Below are 17,385 nucleotides of genomic sequence, written 5' to 3'. Positions count from 1 at the left end.
ATGGTTATGATATTCTGTGAGGAGGAGAAAAGAAAACATCTTCTGAAGAATAATGATAAACATTGGGACTCAAGAATTCGTTTAGAAAGTATTTGAAAATTTAAGTATAATGAAAATTTCTGTTAGACTATGGTTTTAACAGCGAACTCGTATTTTCTAATTTACCTTGCAGCTGGACACGTTATTGATCCTTGGGTCAAAGTATAGATTTAAACTTGGATTCCAATTGATTGACGAATTAATTCGATCCTCCTATTTGATTCTCGGATAAATGGCTTCATTCTGTTCTGGGTGCAAAATTTTGATTCTCGGATCAAATCCTTTACGAATCCGTTGATCCGAGGATCAGATAGGAGGATCAAATTCTCCTCGATTTAAGTAAACCATTTTTCATCTTTGTATTTCTTGGTTTGTATCTGGAATCAACGGGTGCTCGAATTCCATTCCAAAGCATGAGTATAATACAATAATATGTATAATACAACAATAATTTGAGCAATAAGTAATTTGAGTTATAATAATATAATATAACAATAATCTGATCCGGAATGTATAGTTATTAAAATCCAACTATACATTCCGGCTCAAAGTATTGGTGATGTCTAAGCATAAGATGTTTAGCAGTTAACCAATAAACACTCACAGAAATTAGCTCGGGCAAGAAATGTGCAATTTATGACATAAAGAGTCATTGCCAAACACTTTTGCTAACTGAAATCTTCTCTTACTATTTAAACTTCACCTCAGTCTGGTGCGCTTGACGGAAGAGAGAAATGCAACAGAAAAGAATAAAAATTACATGTTAATTAAAATAAACTTCGCACATTTACATTAAATTAGAAATTTAGTATTTCAGTTTACTTCTCTAGAGGGTTATCATCCAGTTTCGACTAAGGAAAAACCAACTTTTCTTTTAAAAATTTATTCATGTACGGCTTTGACCACAGTTCTTGATCTTCTCATACTGTTCATTTACCGATGAATGACAATTCGTTTCTCTTAAGAAATATTACAGGAGATTTATGATACCTTCAAAAATTTACTCTGAAATCAGCACCCTATTTCCATTCTAAGCCGTAACCTTGGGCCTGGATTCGAGTCCTCGTGTCTTTGGGGGATGGAGGCGCATAAAATACAGTAGAATTTAAAGTCCTCTTGAGAGTTTGGTGGAAGGGGAAGAAGGTATGGGATACTTGGAGCCATTCCCCGGGATGTTTTTTTTTTTTTTTTCTCCTTGATTGGATAAACTAGAGCGGAATTGGATAAACTCGTGACGTCACCTATAAAGTGTTCAAGGCTTAGACCAACATACAAGCTACTAACCTTTGTCTCTTACCTGGTCTTGATAAAAGTAGAGGACTTCATATGGCTGTGTAGGTTTAGACCAGAAGAATTAGATACTACAACACAACAAAAAACAACAACAATTTGGGACTATTCATATTTGTTTTTTTTTTTTGCTCCAGCTGTTGAGGAATTCATTCCCATTTACGAAAACAATAAATGGCATATAGTACAGACAACGCAAAATTATCAGCCTTTCCGATTACTTATGCCATGAAACCTTTTAGAGGTGATCAAACTTGTGAACAAAGAAGTGAAAAATACGACATTGCACAATTATCCACAAACCCTAGAACAGAGCACATTAAGAGGCGCACTTGCCCGGAATATTTGTAATCATGAATTAGCAAGCCTTAATAGATCTATGAGGTTTGAGAGGTTGTATTATCAACAAGTCTGCCTTTCGAAATTTGACTACGTGTGCTAACGAAATTGTACCAATTTGTCCATCATACTACGTGCCCCAGAGACGTAGCAATTTGCCACTCTTTATTCAGTGATGTCTTGTATTTTTAGGTAATAGCTGCTAAGTGTTACTATTGTTCCCCCAGGATAAGCAACTTCCAGGCAAAGCTTGCTAACGAACGTTGGAACTGTGTATTCTGTTGCGTTCTTCTAAGTTACCTCCACCATTAATGTATATAATGCAATATGGAGATTATAAGCTAAAGCTAGTTGATGAATCGTGCAGCATACATATTATTTCCAGAATACTGATCGTTAATGGCCAAAAATGCCCTAAGCTGTATTACATCACTCAAACAATAATCATTGCTATACGACTCGCCTGCCATCTGCTAGGAATTCACCATATTGCATATGCTACTTCAACATACGTTACGCTTACCAATTCTAGTTGCAAATATTGCGGATGCGCGCTCCGCCTCATACGCTCTCTTTTGCCAGATACAAGTGATTGGGAAATCCGACATTTTACCAAAAGATTCATGGCAATTTCGTAGGGATATCGAATACATTTTCGTGTGACTCAACGAAATCGGGATTTGAGTTTTACTTACAAGGTTCAGGCACAGGTAGAAATGGACTGGTACCAGAATTTCTCCATTAGTAGTACAGGTGTAGTCCCGCTGGCTAACTGTAGAGTTCCGCTCCAATTTGAGGGAGAACACTCCAGGGGCGATTCGATGGTCACCCGAGGCAAACCGAATGGAATGATTTTCCAGCTTGCATACTTTTCCCGTGTGAATTTCGCTAAGATGGGTCTACATCGTGATAGATCACATGTTAAGGTTGCGTTAAATTCGAAAAAATACATATTCCAGGATAATTAAATTTTCCAAAATACTAAATACTAGTATTGCTAAAATTGAATTATAAAACAGTATTGAAGAAGGCATTTGATTTATATGATTATTTAGTGTAAGACTATTTTTTTCCTTTTTTGATGGCACTAAGATTAAGAGGAATATCTTTTAATAGAATACATTGTGGAATATATGAAATGCAGCTATTATTGCATTAATCCTTATGCAATTTTAAATAAAAACACTTATCTAATGAATGATTTCTTTAAATAAAAAATTTCAGTACGCCCTATTTTTTGCAAGGAGGGTATCAAAAGAAAGGTTTCCAAATTTCTTATTTAAGATTATAACGAAAAATTTTAACAAACTTGCTCCGATAATGATACTTTCCACAATGTCTCTCCTTGAGAGAATGTTTTGAGGCGTAAGAGAATATTGATAAATGAGACTTAACTCTGCTTAATTAACTTTCAATTAATTTTCTTTTTCTTCCGTTTGTATGGTAAACTAAATTACATTTTAATTGATTTTTCTTAGAGAGTTCCTTAAAAAATTTTCCTTTAAAAAGATTTTAAAGCAACTCCATGCATAAACCACACACACTGGAAACTAATAAAAGTTTTTCTCTTCACAATGCAATAAATTCTGGATAACGTTAATGAAGTTTTCGAAATGTTTCTGCAGTATTTAAGGGTTATTAAGATTAAAATGAGGTAAACAACGAAAGAATTGGCAGCAGTATCATATTCATCAGAATAAATTCAGTAAAACGAATATTGGAAATTTTATAAATTTTTCGCCATTTAAAATTACGAAATATTTGTGCAACATAATACAGGCGAAACCCGCTGTAACGAACTTAAAGGTTTCGAAAGTTTGGTTCACGATATCCGAACAAAGAAACAAAAACGGATCGTCTCACAAAATAGCGTAAAAATTTATTAAAGAGTCACACAGAAAGAAATATCAGCATCGCCAAGACTCCCAAAATAAGTAAATAATAAATTTATTAAAAAATAAATAAAATTATCAAAAAGGTTATAATTAAAATAAATTCGAAAACAAAATATATTCAATAGGCTTTTATTTAGAATGGATATGATAATGAATGCCCTAAAAGAATAAAAAATTATTATAGATTAAGAAATAGATTATTTATTATAGATTAGAATAGATTAAGAAATTATATTATTCATCTGCAATTTTGTATAAAAATGGTTAAACGAACGTGGTCGCCTATGAGAATTTTTAAACGGTAATAGCTTATACATTTGAGGAACAATTAAATTAATAGAAAATTAAAAAAGATAATGGGGTATGTATTTGAAAAAGCAATTAATTTAATGAGAAATTAAAAAAGATTATAGTTAATACATTTGAAAATACAATTAAATTAATAAAACATTTTAAAAAATAATGTCTTATATATTTAACAATGCAATTCATTTAATAGATTTCGTTATTCACGCGCTGCAGCCTTTTTCATTTTTCGAGATATGAAAACGTAGATGAATTCAGTAAACAGAGTTATTTAACCTACTATTCCCATTAAAGTATACAATAAATTATTGTTTATTTTTGGGGCATTCATTTAACATATCCGTTTTAAATAAACGTTTGTTGTGTAAAATATTTTTATTTTTATTTCATTTTCTGTCTTTTAGTCTGAATTACACCATTATATTTTAGCCATTATTAAAATATGAGTAATAAATAAAAAGAAAACTATGAAATCAAGAACAATTATTGAACGTCGTTCAGAGATTGAAAAAATCGCTTTGAATCTTCTGTGTGGAAAACTGAATGTGTTAACAATGTTACAACAATATTTTACTTAAAATTAAAAAACGAATATCGCCAACTCATTAGGTGCGCCAAAATGGGAAACTTTGTATCAAACAAATTAAATAAAAGTTAAATATTTAAAGTATCAAAAGTATCAAAGTCTTAAAATTAAGTACTCCAAGAAAGTGAAACTCAAAACGCTTTTTAATTCCGTCTACTTCAGACTACAATACATTTTTTAAAAAGATGCAAAATATTGTTCATTAATATATTTTCTTCATTCTCATTTAAAAAAGAAGCGAAAATTTTGTTTTATAATTTGTGAAAACTTCAAAACTCTATATCCAGTACATTTTTAGGTGTTGGAATTTAAAAATTATAAACTTCAAATAGAACGATTTTCGAAAATTTTTCAGATTAACTAATAACTTTCATACAAGTTTCAGTGAAAAATTCTTTTTTCGCTCCATTCGTTGGTGCAAACAGTAAAACACTGATAAGCTTAGTTTGTTCGTTTAATGCAGATACACTTGTGAAAAATCATTTAAACATTAAATTAAAAAATATTCATATCAAAAAGGAGAGAGGTATATAGTTAATCTTCCATTTATCGCCTTTTTCCAGTAACTACTACCCTTTAGCCGTAAGCAAATACAGATAATTCGAGTCGGCGAGGTTCGCGTTCGTGCAGCGGTTGTATACTTTTAAGCTACCGTTAAAGTTGAAGTATCTTAAGAACTGGTAAGCGATTAATCGTTTGAGTCCATGAGACAGTAAATAATGCTTGAGAAGGGTTAAAGACCCTTTACTATTCCAAATTGAAGTTTAACAGAACTCCATTTTGGAGTTTTACTCTAAAGCCGCCAATCGGGCTTGAACTTAGGAAACTAAGAACTAAAACTGAACTAATCTTAACTAAAAAGATATAGCCGAAGCTATCAAGATTCTAACCGAGTTGGCCCCTTAAAGCTGAATAATCGAGCGTAATAATAGCTTAAGAGGGAGTAGCCTAAAAAGGCGGAAGCGTGCTAGCCAGAATCACTGGTTCTCTCTAACGAAGACAGTAGAACTTCACGGAAGTTGTAAGTTGAAATTCAGAAGACAGGAAAGGAACTTTAACTCAAAATTTAAATGTTACAAAAATTAACATAATCCTTAGAGTGTGTTTGTGTGTGTTGTGTATATATATATTTATATATAACATATTGATAGATTCTTCTGTTGGTATTTTTCATTGTTTAAAAATATTTTTGTAAGTATGTATTATTTGATCGCTTCGGGGAAATTTTTTCGTCTGTTGGAAATCTAATAATTTAAGTCCAGATATTATACGTTAAATTTTTCTTCGCAAATTCATTCAGATACACGAAGGGGAGGAAACACGATCATTCCCAACTGTTGCGGATTTTATGGAACAAAGCTCATTCTTCTTGATAACTCAACCTTCTTTCGTGAGATGAACAGTAATTAACACTCTTTTAATTTTTTTATTTATAAGATTTTTATATATTTTTACTTCGAGTTTTTGATGATTTACATTAAAGTTTTAAACTTCTTTGTAGTCAATTGCATGTTTTAATAGATTTATCTAAATATTCTTAAGAATAAAATTTAAATTTACATAGATTCAGTGTACAATCATTTTTACTCTTCATTTCTTAGTAAACAGTCATAAATAAAAAAAAATCATTAATTAAATTTATGCGCATATATTTAAGATTTCGTAAATCGACCCGTAATATATCGATTCATAAATATATCGACTTCCGTAAAATTAACGTTACGTTTACGAAACACAGGACTTACGTAACGCAGATTCCTCATTATTTAATTTCTTTAAATATAATACAGGGCGATAATATATCGTGGTAACAATTTAAAAAGTAATTCGCCGTTTAAAGTGAATCAAAACGAAATTAATAGTCCTTCTGAGCAAATTGTACCTTTGGCGCTAACGACTTTATAAAATATTTCTCCCGCCTTCCTAGTCTTCGTAGTGTAGTGGCTCTGCACGCTGGGCCGGTATTTCAGAAGTCCGTGGTTCGATTTCCGGAGAAGGCGTTTTCTCATTTTTCATTTTGCCTGCTTCCAAAATTTACCTTATGTCTCTACAACTTTAAGAAATCCAGCTAGTGTCATTTTACTGGTTCAACCTGTAATTAATAAGAGAGATAAGAAACAGCGTTGATTGCTTTTAAATCAGGAATAGGTAGACTAAATTGAAAAGAAAAAATAAATATGTTTCTCCATATGGCAGCAAATTGGCGTGTGGGAGTATGGCGTATTCAAATCTCCTTTCATAGGTTCGGTGCCTTTTAACTTTTCAACAGACATGCGTATGCTAGTGATAACTAGAATTGATTTATTTTTGAATATTTTTAAACCAGGAGGTCTACGAATGACTGGTCTTAGATATTCTTCACAATCTCATTGGCATACTTTGGGTTTACTCTCTGAATTTCGAGGGCTCATCAGCGGTCGAGCGGTAAAGTCGCTAAAAACTGGTAGTTCGGTCCGCCATTGAAATCCTGACGAACGGGCTGGCTGCATGGTCGTTTCCATGGTTTTCTCCATGTGTAACCTGTCTAAGAATCAGTTTTCAATAGAAAGTTCTCCACGAAAGCATCCTTTCCCATAGGCCGATAGCCCTCGAATACTTTTCCAATGAACTTTAATTTGGAGGTGTTGACAAGATTTTGAATAACTGACATTTAAAATATGCGTCATTGTTCGTCCTTTCTTAAGTTCCTCACGGAATCATCCCGTTCTCTTATGCAGAGAGCCGTCGTGCGCTTTGTCGTATTCCAGTAACCTAACCTATATATATATATCAAATTAGCAGCAGTGATTACTAACTATTAATAACAAATATTACTTTTTCATATTACAACAAAACACATACACAAAAGTTTCTTACTCTTTTGAAATAAAAGCATTTCTTAGATTTTTCGTGTGGATGAACATAGAAAATAACTCCGCAAGAGAGAAAAAATAACAGATCTATTAGGACTTCGATTTCACAGTGTTAATTATACCACTAGCGGCTGAACAATAGGCACTGGTAGTCAAGTCATTAAACACAATTAGTTCAACCGGGGAATGTATACTCATGCAATAATGCGGATACGAGCCAGTTTTGTTTAGCAAACCCTCCGCGAAAGCATCCATCACCTTAAGTAGTCTTCGAGCGTTTTACCCATTTAGTACATTGTTAAATGAATTAAGGATACGCTATTTGATTTTGCTTAAAAATAACGAAACCCAATAGCATTCGAAAAATTTAAGTTTTTTGGCGGTGGTGTAGGAAATGTAATGATTTTCATTAATTAAAAGTTGCATTCACGGATTAAAAAAAAAAAAAAAATTTCGAGCATTGTAACATGTTTCACTTCTGAATACTGTATATTCTTCAAAGAATGCCTTTTGAAAATACCAATTACGGAGGGTGGGGAACATGCTAAAAATGCACATCTTGCCCTCCCCTAAAAAAAGCATCATATTCTATTGAACCGATTGTCGAAATTTAACTTGTGTTTTCCATACCTCGAAAGCGTGACTTAGGATATATATTAGATTTATATGCAGTATTGTTCTAACATAGGTATTTTGAAACAGAATCGGACTTTTTCTGAACTAGCATACCATTTTTTCCATATTTCAATTTTACAACTCAAATTATGCCAAAGTGCGAAGTTTTGTAAAAAAATCAATCGAGTAGTTTCTAAAAAATTAGCTCCCAAAATTTTAATGCCTCCATTTTAATTAAATTCGGTATATATTTATAATTATATTTTTTTTTATTAAATGTATTTGATTCTTCCTTTCACATTTCGAATTTTAGGTTCATTCCAAATAAAAACTCACCTATTTTTTAAGATGTACTTTTAAATAATTTTTTATAAATTTTTCGAAAAACATTTGACTTATAAGTATAAAATTTTTACCCTTATCTTAAAAATAGATGTCTTTCTAAGCATACCTTCAAAAATTTAGAAGTTTTTATTTAAAATTTTCAAATATATACTTGAGTGGCCCGTTTTGTAATTTGACATATTTGTTATAAGCGATAAAACTTCAAATGTGGTTTAAGCATTGGACTGGCAGAACGACACTCCAAATGTGGTTTACACTTTGTTAAAATTATTTGAAAGTATGAACGCGACACCTTTTTACAGCTCGTGTGCAATGAAAACAGGGAAAGGGAAATAAATTGCTATAAATTAAGAATTCCGCCAAACGGAAAAAATGCGCCAAGATAAATTTTTAAATTTCTTTCTAACGTTCTCACTAAAAATTACAAAATGTAATATCTAGGCATAATCTGAGACCTAGAATCGAAATATAGAAAAAAATTGGTATGTTATTTCAGAAAAATTCCGATTTTGCGTCAAAATACCTATGTTAGAACAATCCTATATATAAATCTAATATATATCCTAAGTCGCGCTTTCGAAACATGGAGAATGCAATTTAATTCCGACAATTGGTCCAGTAGAACAGGAGAAGTAGAACTGCCCCATTTTATTTTTGTGCAAGATGTACTACATAGTTACAATATGCATGTAAAGCTAATAAAACTTTCTAATTGTCTGTCAATAAACAACAAACTTGTAAATTCTTTAAAGGAAGCCTTTTTTGAAATTGGCAACAATCAAAATTCTGAATATCAAGCTAATAAACTAGACAATAGGCATGTGGGATTAATAAAACGTTTTACTAATCGTCTATACCAATGAACCGCAGGCTTGCATTCTTTAAAGAATGACTTTCTGAAATTGGCATCTATGAGAGCTCAGAATATATAATACGTAATTACGGTATATATATATATATATATATATATCATATACTATATATATATGTATGTATAGTATATGATGGGGAAGTAATAAAACTAATCGTCTTCCACTATACGGCAATTGTATGTTCTTTAAAGAATGTTTTTCTTTAAATTGGCAACGATGAGTTTTAAGAATTCTAATGAAGCAGGTATAATATATATAAGGGAATGATAAAACTTTTAACCATTTGCCATACGAAAATACTTCGTTTCAAGGAGTAAAAGAAATTATCAAAGAACAAATAGAAGAGAGAGTTTTGTCAAAGAAGGTGACAACATAAAGAAGCTCCCCTGTAAAGTTATCCACATATGATGTGAAGACCTCTTGGCAAATGTATAGGATACAGTTTTCAATAGCAGAGGAGGCGATTCTCAAGCTAAGGCCTCTTCTCTCGCCGTTTCTCTCAGAGTATACGCAGCAGATATCCTTCAGACACTTCCCGAAAGTCAAAGGCTAGACGTCGAAGCTATATCTGGCGCGTTAGAGCTGCGCTTTGAGGAGAAGAGTTAAAAAGATTACAGCAGGCTTCAATTAATATCCCGTCAAAAGAAGGGCACGGAACTACAGATGCTGAAAGGCTGTCTCACTCGCGTTTTCGGAGTGCCTGACAGAAAGAAGGGAAATTCTCTCCTTCATCTGTAGCATCAGGGATCCTGAAATGCAGAAAGCTCTGCAAATGGCGCATGTCAAGGACTTAGAAAGCGTTCTGGTGTACGCCATGAAATTCGAGGCAGCCCAGCAAGACACTCGTAGAGACCGACATTTAATCAGAGCTGCGCAAGTTCAAGAACCAGAGGATCAAATGGCTGCTCATCTAGACGATTAAATCAGACAAGTGAATGCTTTGATATGGAATAGGAATGAGAAGAAACTGACTCTCAAGTGTTAGAAATGTGGTGCTGAAGGCTATGTACGAAGAAGCTAGAGAACACAATACTTAATAATACAATACTTTATTTCCAGGTTCCGAGTGCCTCTTCAGTTACATTCCGATCAAGGAAGAGAAATTTTGCATCTGCTGTAATTAAAGAACTTGCAAGTTACCAGGCATTGACAAAACCCAAACGACACCTTCGCATCCTCAGTCAGACGGTCAGATGGTAGAGAGGTTTAGTCAAACCATCCTTAATAATCTCTCGTTTATGGTTTCCAAAAACCAACAGGACTCGAACAAGAGGTTACGACAGCTTTTACTGGCTTGTTATGCAGAAAAATATCTGAATTTTTCTTGTTAAGAAAAGAATAAGCGTAATTGTATTTATTCAGGAAAATTAGAATTATTAAAAAAAAATATTTTGTTTCCTTACTCTTTTGCTTAATAGTTTTATTTATTATTGGTTCACTAAATTATCGACCGGAAAACCAGTGCTTCACGGAAAATTTATGAAAATAGGGAAATAATTTGTATGTAAAAAATCAGGTAGGCTAGCGAAGCGATATTTTATTGTGTCAGTCTAACTTTCAAAGTGCAGGAAACTAGTGGATTATTCTAGAAGCTTTTGCATTGTTCTTTAGCTTGCCAGGGGATGGAGTATGTGATGTTTTTCAGAAAAGATCAAGGGTTACTGTGAAGTTACGTGAAAAGCTCAAATGGTTTTGACGTGGTGCTGTCCACTGTTGGCTAATAGTTTTGACTGGATGCGAGCTTACCATTGGAAATTCGGTGAGTTGGACTTGTTAAGCGATATTTGGGAATTGTGGTACTTGATACGTGATAAGAAAAACTTTAAAATTGTAGTATCTGAGATTTCTTCCGTGATCTTGCCCGAACTTGTGATGTGCGGGGCACTTTTTGAAGGAACGGTGAGTTAGAAGGTACGCACGCGTGTAGTCCTATGAAGCAGACTAAGAATAGATAAGATTTCAAGGCAAATCTTCAATAAGAGTATCTACTAAGAAAAAGGATAGGAAAATTATGATTAACATGTCGACGTTATGAGGGAAGGCGTGTGTGCAAGCTCGCATAGAATATTGCGTTCGTTGGCCTCGCGGGTAGTTCATGAGCTGTGGGGTGGTTATCTTTTACTGTGTGTTCTTTATCCTACTACATCCAGTTAAAATGTATTATTACTACCGTAAATCGTTGCTATGTTATTTTCCTGCAGCCGTTTGATTGAAATAGGATCAAATTCCTCCAGAGTAACCCAGAGGAAGGATCATATTCCTATAGTAACCGCATACTCTTCATGCGGGCGTGGTTCACATGTTGCTCCCAAACTGCCTCGATGTGGCTGAATTATTGAGGTGTTGCGTATATAATCTTCATGTGTAAAGGGGTTCACCTGTTCCAACATATAATCTTCAATTTATCGGTGTAAGAAAATCCGGACTGCTCGTATTTAGAGTTACAGTCAAGAACTTCGTTGCCGTGCTGGATTCTTTTAGAATTAGGTACCTCCTGATTGCCCGCCGTGTTTCTGCTTCCAACTGTCGACGTTCCAGCTCCCGTTCCAGCGTTGAGTGACATCTTCAAAATTGGCTCCGGCCAGATAAGTCATTATTATATATATATGTATTTTGTTTAGTTTGGAATTTCTTAAATTATCTTAATTAGCGCCTAATCAGGGTAAAAGGAAAAAGGGGTGAAATGAATAGGCAGTTTAATTTTTTTTCTTAGCTGTTTTTTCCTAATACCTAAAATAACCCTGTTAAAGGTCTTTATTGAAATATTAGTAAATGTAATAATGGTTTACCTTAGGGACTTATATTTATGGTTATGAAAATAAATATACCATATTAAAAATGTAATGAACTGATTCTGTATTAGGATAAAACAATAGTAATTTCGAGGTGCATCTACTTCTGTTAAAAAGGGTATGTATTTCTGCTCATTTTGTTACTCATTACTTAACTATAATCTAAGGCCTTAAATTGAGTAAATGAGATTTAACAGGTATAATGCTCTACGTTTTATTGGTAAGTTCAAAAGGAAGTTTTAAAGACAAATTATATAAAAGAAGAGTTTATATAGCATAAAAATAATTGTTTCTAATTTTTGGAATCTTGTTAAGATGAGGATCTTGTGACTAAGATTGTCAGTGCTCTGGAGAACGTGTTCATCGGCTCTTTAGAATAAAATGAAAGTTTTTAATTATCATCGAGGGAATATAGCACATAGAAATTTCCGTATTAATTCCTATTGTCAGTCAACCATTTTGGAGGACAACAGAGTCCGTGTGGACTGGAAAGCCTAAGTAACATAACTGTGTGTTCAGCATAAACTGTGCCTAAGATGTTTGATATATAGCCACACTTCTAAATATTGTAAAAACATATTGCGTTATTGCACGAGGTGCTATACACTACATGAAACGAAACACTGTAAAGGACAAGAAGAAAGTTATGCTAATTATAAAATTGTAAAAGAGCCATATTTGGTAGAGAATAGCGACTAGGTTTTCATATTTAAAAACGGGTTGGAAGTGATGGTTCAAGAGAAAGGCAGGTCTGCTATCGTCGTAACGAATGATGGTATAACAAGCTAAAATATTTAAAAGCAATAGAATGCGGTACTTAAGAATTTTACTTTTTAAACTTTTGGAATCCGATAGATTTTAGCAAAGATGCATTTAATTCATGATCTATCTAATTAAAAACTTTCAATAATTTTAAGGAGTGACGTTCTATACTTTATTTCACCTTTCAAATAGGTAGAACCATCTTAGTCTAAATGTCTAATCAGCACGTTCCCATCTTAGTCTAAATGTCTGTTTATCTAGCAGCCTATGAAATGTTTTGCTATTCCACCTAGACAAAATTATATTGATAATTTCTACTAATAAACCTTTTTTAAACTTTAAAAGAACACTTATGTATGACCGTTAGAACCTGAACCATATCAGAATTTTCATACAGAATTATATCTATATACAGTCACAGTGATACCTTCCTATACGTTACTAATCCATTCCAGAACCTTGGACATTTACTAACCGAACTTTTCCGATAAGAAATAAAGGGCAAAAAATGAACGTTTATAGAAGAAAATCGCATTGCTTTAAATGCTAAAATGCAAATGTAATGGGTGAAATGTATACTGTACATAAATATCATTGCACGTAATACCGCAAATGTTTTCTGCTCCACAGATCGAACAGAATTTCTCAACATGCTCTAACGTATAAAATCGTTCGTGAACGATTTCACCCCTTCGCAAAGTTAGAGAATTTAATACCGTCTTTGGCTTTCCACAATCATTTACGCCATCATACTCGGCTTGCAGTATGCAATAGACAGTTCTTGGATACGCATGCCTTCCAACAATCTCTTCCATACCTTCCAACAACATCTTTTTTCACCTTCACGGAGATACTAACCATTTTCTTCGTTGCATGACTCTTCTCGTTAACTTTTAAACAAACTCATTGTTAATGAACTTACAGAATATTTAAGAAAAAAAACACAAAATCACTTAAAAATTGCATTGTTAGCTTGAACGTTTGCTGAATAACAAGAACAAGCGTACTAACGCTTGTAGTACTAAAGCTTATAGGCAGTCTCAGCATTATCTCGAACGAGATAAGCAAGTGCCGGCAATAAATAATTATCTTGTACCAAACAAAAATGTTCGCGTCTAAACAGGACGTGTATCAAGTTGGACATATGCCGAGATATCACTTTATATGTATATTAAAAATTAAATATAAGAAGGACTTTAAATTAAGAATCCAGAGCTATTGCTGCTAAGATTATGTATTTAATAAATGTAAAGATTGCTACTCAGATTATAAATTTCAAATTTATATCGTCATTATTTCGACTGACAGCTTCTGGAAGAGTTTCATGGAGATAAATGTAGATAATATCAGCCTAAAATGAAATATCTGCATACATCATTGTTCAAATTCAGTAGCAATCACTTCTCTATTCCAGGAAAATTTAATTTATTCTCCACTACCATTAAATAGTGTACTCTGCTTTATGGATTGTTGATATCAGCTTCTGTTTCTCAGCAGCAGATGCCTCTTTTGTAACATTTCCTCGAACTGCCCGTTACATTTCTGGAAATAGCAATTTATTTTGTCATAGATACAGCAAAAGTGGTGCCAATTTAAACGTTGAAAGCTCGATAGTGTCCTTTCCATGAATGGGCTTGTACGCGCTACTGAAGCGCCCTCTTCCCATCAAACGTAGATTATGTTTGGATGTGATGCCGACGAGGAATGCCCCTGAAACAGAGATTATATTTGGATATCACTCAAGTTTGCAACTTAGAGGGTTTCGAGCATGCGGAATGGAATTTCTCCAGTGTACGTGTGTATGGTGACTGACTGCAGTATGCGATACTTAATATATATTACCCGTTTTAATGCAGTGCGACGAGTATATCTTCAAACATAGCTTAGCCTTTCGTGATATTGTTCAGGGACGAAAAATATTCTACTGTTTGGAATTATTCGTCGGGAAGTTGGTTATCACATTGCTTAAAAATCTGCAAGAATGCAAAATTTAAATTTATTCATTGTTTAGGTTAAAAACCATATGAAGTAATGTTTCCTGTCCAAAAATTCGATAGCGAGTTTTAAGTGAATTAGCACAAATTACTGTCCACGCAACATGAATTTACTATTTTTAGTATGATGTCTGTCTCTCTGATTTACCTGTGTATAACGATAGTTTCGTCTGCGATAACATTTATACATATCAAACTTTAAAAAATTCCCATTTCCCGTATTTAAGCTTCATACAAATATCTGACTAGATTTTGCGTAAAACTTGATAGCCGGAAGTGGTACTGTATTGTCCAATTGATCTGTATCGTTGTGTGTTCCTATATTTATTCCACCGAGATCTTTTACTGTACATTTGTTTACAGTTATATACAAGTCTTCTGACACCTGGTAGGCACATGCTACAGCATACTGGTTTTCTGCCACCTGGTAGATACAGTGCATTATGTCATTATCGGTAAGACGCCTGACATCTTGGCGTGTCCGCAGCGTTAACGACCTGTAAAGGTACTAAGTCTTTGCGCGGTGCGCCCTCTGGTAAAACTTACCGCACTCGGAAGAGACCAAAGCAACTGTCCCCCCCGAAGAATCACATTCATCTAAATGCAATCTTCAATATATATAAACAAGTAAATGAAATGTATAAAGAAATGTACAGAAATTGAAAACATACAAAATTTTTCAAAAGTAAAAAGTTACATATTTACACTTACCAATCTTCTAGTAAAATAGCTAAACATCCTATAGCTTATTATATTGAACAATTAACTATAAGTGTTAAATTAAAAGAAACAAATAAGAATATAAGTACAATAAGCAATATAAAAAATAATAAAACATATTCAACATAAACTTGGCCCCTACAAGGTAATGTTCTTTTTCATTAACTGTCAAAGGACATAGTTTGGTAATAGAACGTTTAAAGTCCCCATGCACAGATTTTAGTCTTATCACTCTGTCATTATAGTCTCTTCCAGGAAACATTTCTATTACTCACCCGAGTTCCAACGTGGTGAAGGTATATTAGCTTCTTCAAGTCATTTTAGACGAATATTTCTGCTAGGCTGTCCCCATTTGCTGTACTGCTGTATTTGGCTCAGGTACTCTTTAGACCATCGCTTCCAAAACCCTTGGAATATCTGCTGTGTTAGTTGCCATCTCTGTAACGGAGACATCCGTATTTCGGTTAAAACTTGTTCTAGAATAGCTGTTAAAAGGAGTCCCTGTGAAAAAGGGTTCAGAAGTCAGAGCTGTCAAATCATTGGGATCACTGGAGACCGGTGTTATAGGCCTCGAATTTAAACATGCCTCAATTTGTACAATAAGGGTTAGGAAATCTTCGTAAGTTAAAATTTGAATTGCAACACATTTCTTTAAATGCAGCTGAATGGATCTAACAGCTGCCTCCCATTTACCACCATGATGTGGAGCAGCTGGCGCACTGAATTTCCACCTTATGTTTTCATTTTACTAACCACTTTTGAAATTCTGAAATTGACTGGATAGAAAAAAATTCTTTGATGATTTTATTTGAACCTATAAAATTAGTTCTGCAGTCGCCTCTTATTTATTGAGGTTTTCCCTACCAACTGAGAAAGTTTTCTTAGTTTGTTCATTTTTTTAAAATTTAAGTAAGCTATTAAATTTTAGAGATATTGTAAACAACTATGAATTTAAAATTTAATATTTAACTGTCAATAAGTTTAAATTACAAAACTTCAACCGACAAAAACCTCTTTCAGATATCAAACCTTAGATTTCAAACGCAAAATAAATAAATATTTGAATTCTTTTCTTTGCGATATTATTATTATTATTTATATAAATTTTCATAACTATTTAATAAGCAATATTTTAAATTTATCTGATTATAATAATATATCAACAAAATAAGTGTTCCTTATTTTGTTGATAAAAAATTTGTTTTATTAAAAAAAGTCTCTTCCGTCGTGCATTCTGCTCGCCTGCTACCTGAGTTGGAATCCACTGAAATAAACCATATCAGACAAGACTAAAATCGTCTATATTCTTCAAAATTTCAACTTTCATGTTATCTTCTTACCTATAGGAAAATACGTTGTTTTATTATTATAGAAACACACTACTGATTGTAATTCTTGTAGAATTTTGACATACCTGACTACTAAAAGCTTTAAAATTTCCTGGCAGGGAACGAGAATCTTAATGTTCTAAAAGAAAAAATAATCAAAATTTCCATACTTTATCATAGTTGGACACTTAGTCACAGTTTCTATTTAGGTTCTGCCAAAATTATGCGCAACGTATTCATGTTCTTGTACGAAATAAAGCAAGTATTGTAATCGCGAAAACTTTTGTGTATCATATTTTAACGAAAACATCCATATGTTTAGAATGTCGATGTCGCGATGAATAACAGAATATATAATAAACCAAGGATCTTTGACCATGGTGCACATGATTTTATTCTGTAGAACGGTTTTCCTGTAGGTTTTGAGAGCAATTGCGCATGCGGGAATTGCATAAGCAAGAACTGGCCAGATGAGACACGAAGATGCAGTTTGGATTTTCTTCCGATTAGATAGAAAATACCCATAAAGGCTGCACTCGCTTTATTGACTGCATAAGTTACTTTGCCTTTAAATGCAACTTTTGCATCAGATATAAGAGCTAAATATTTATATGACTGAACATTTGGATCCATGAATGGTAATTTTTTGT

The sequence above is a fragment of the Stegodyphus dumicola genome, chromosome 4, assembly GCF_044657685.1.
Source record: "Stegodyphus dumicola isolate Sdum_Otavi_A_Nest chromosome 4, ASM4465768v1".
In the NCBI taxonomy this organism is placed as follows: domain Eukaryota; kingdom Metazoa; phylum Arthropoda; class Arachnida; order Araneae; family Eresidae; genus Stegodyphus; species Stegodyphus dumicola.
The sequence above is the reverse complement of the archived record's forward strand: the minus strand, read 5'-3'. Positions refer to the sequence as shown.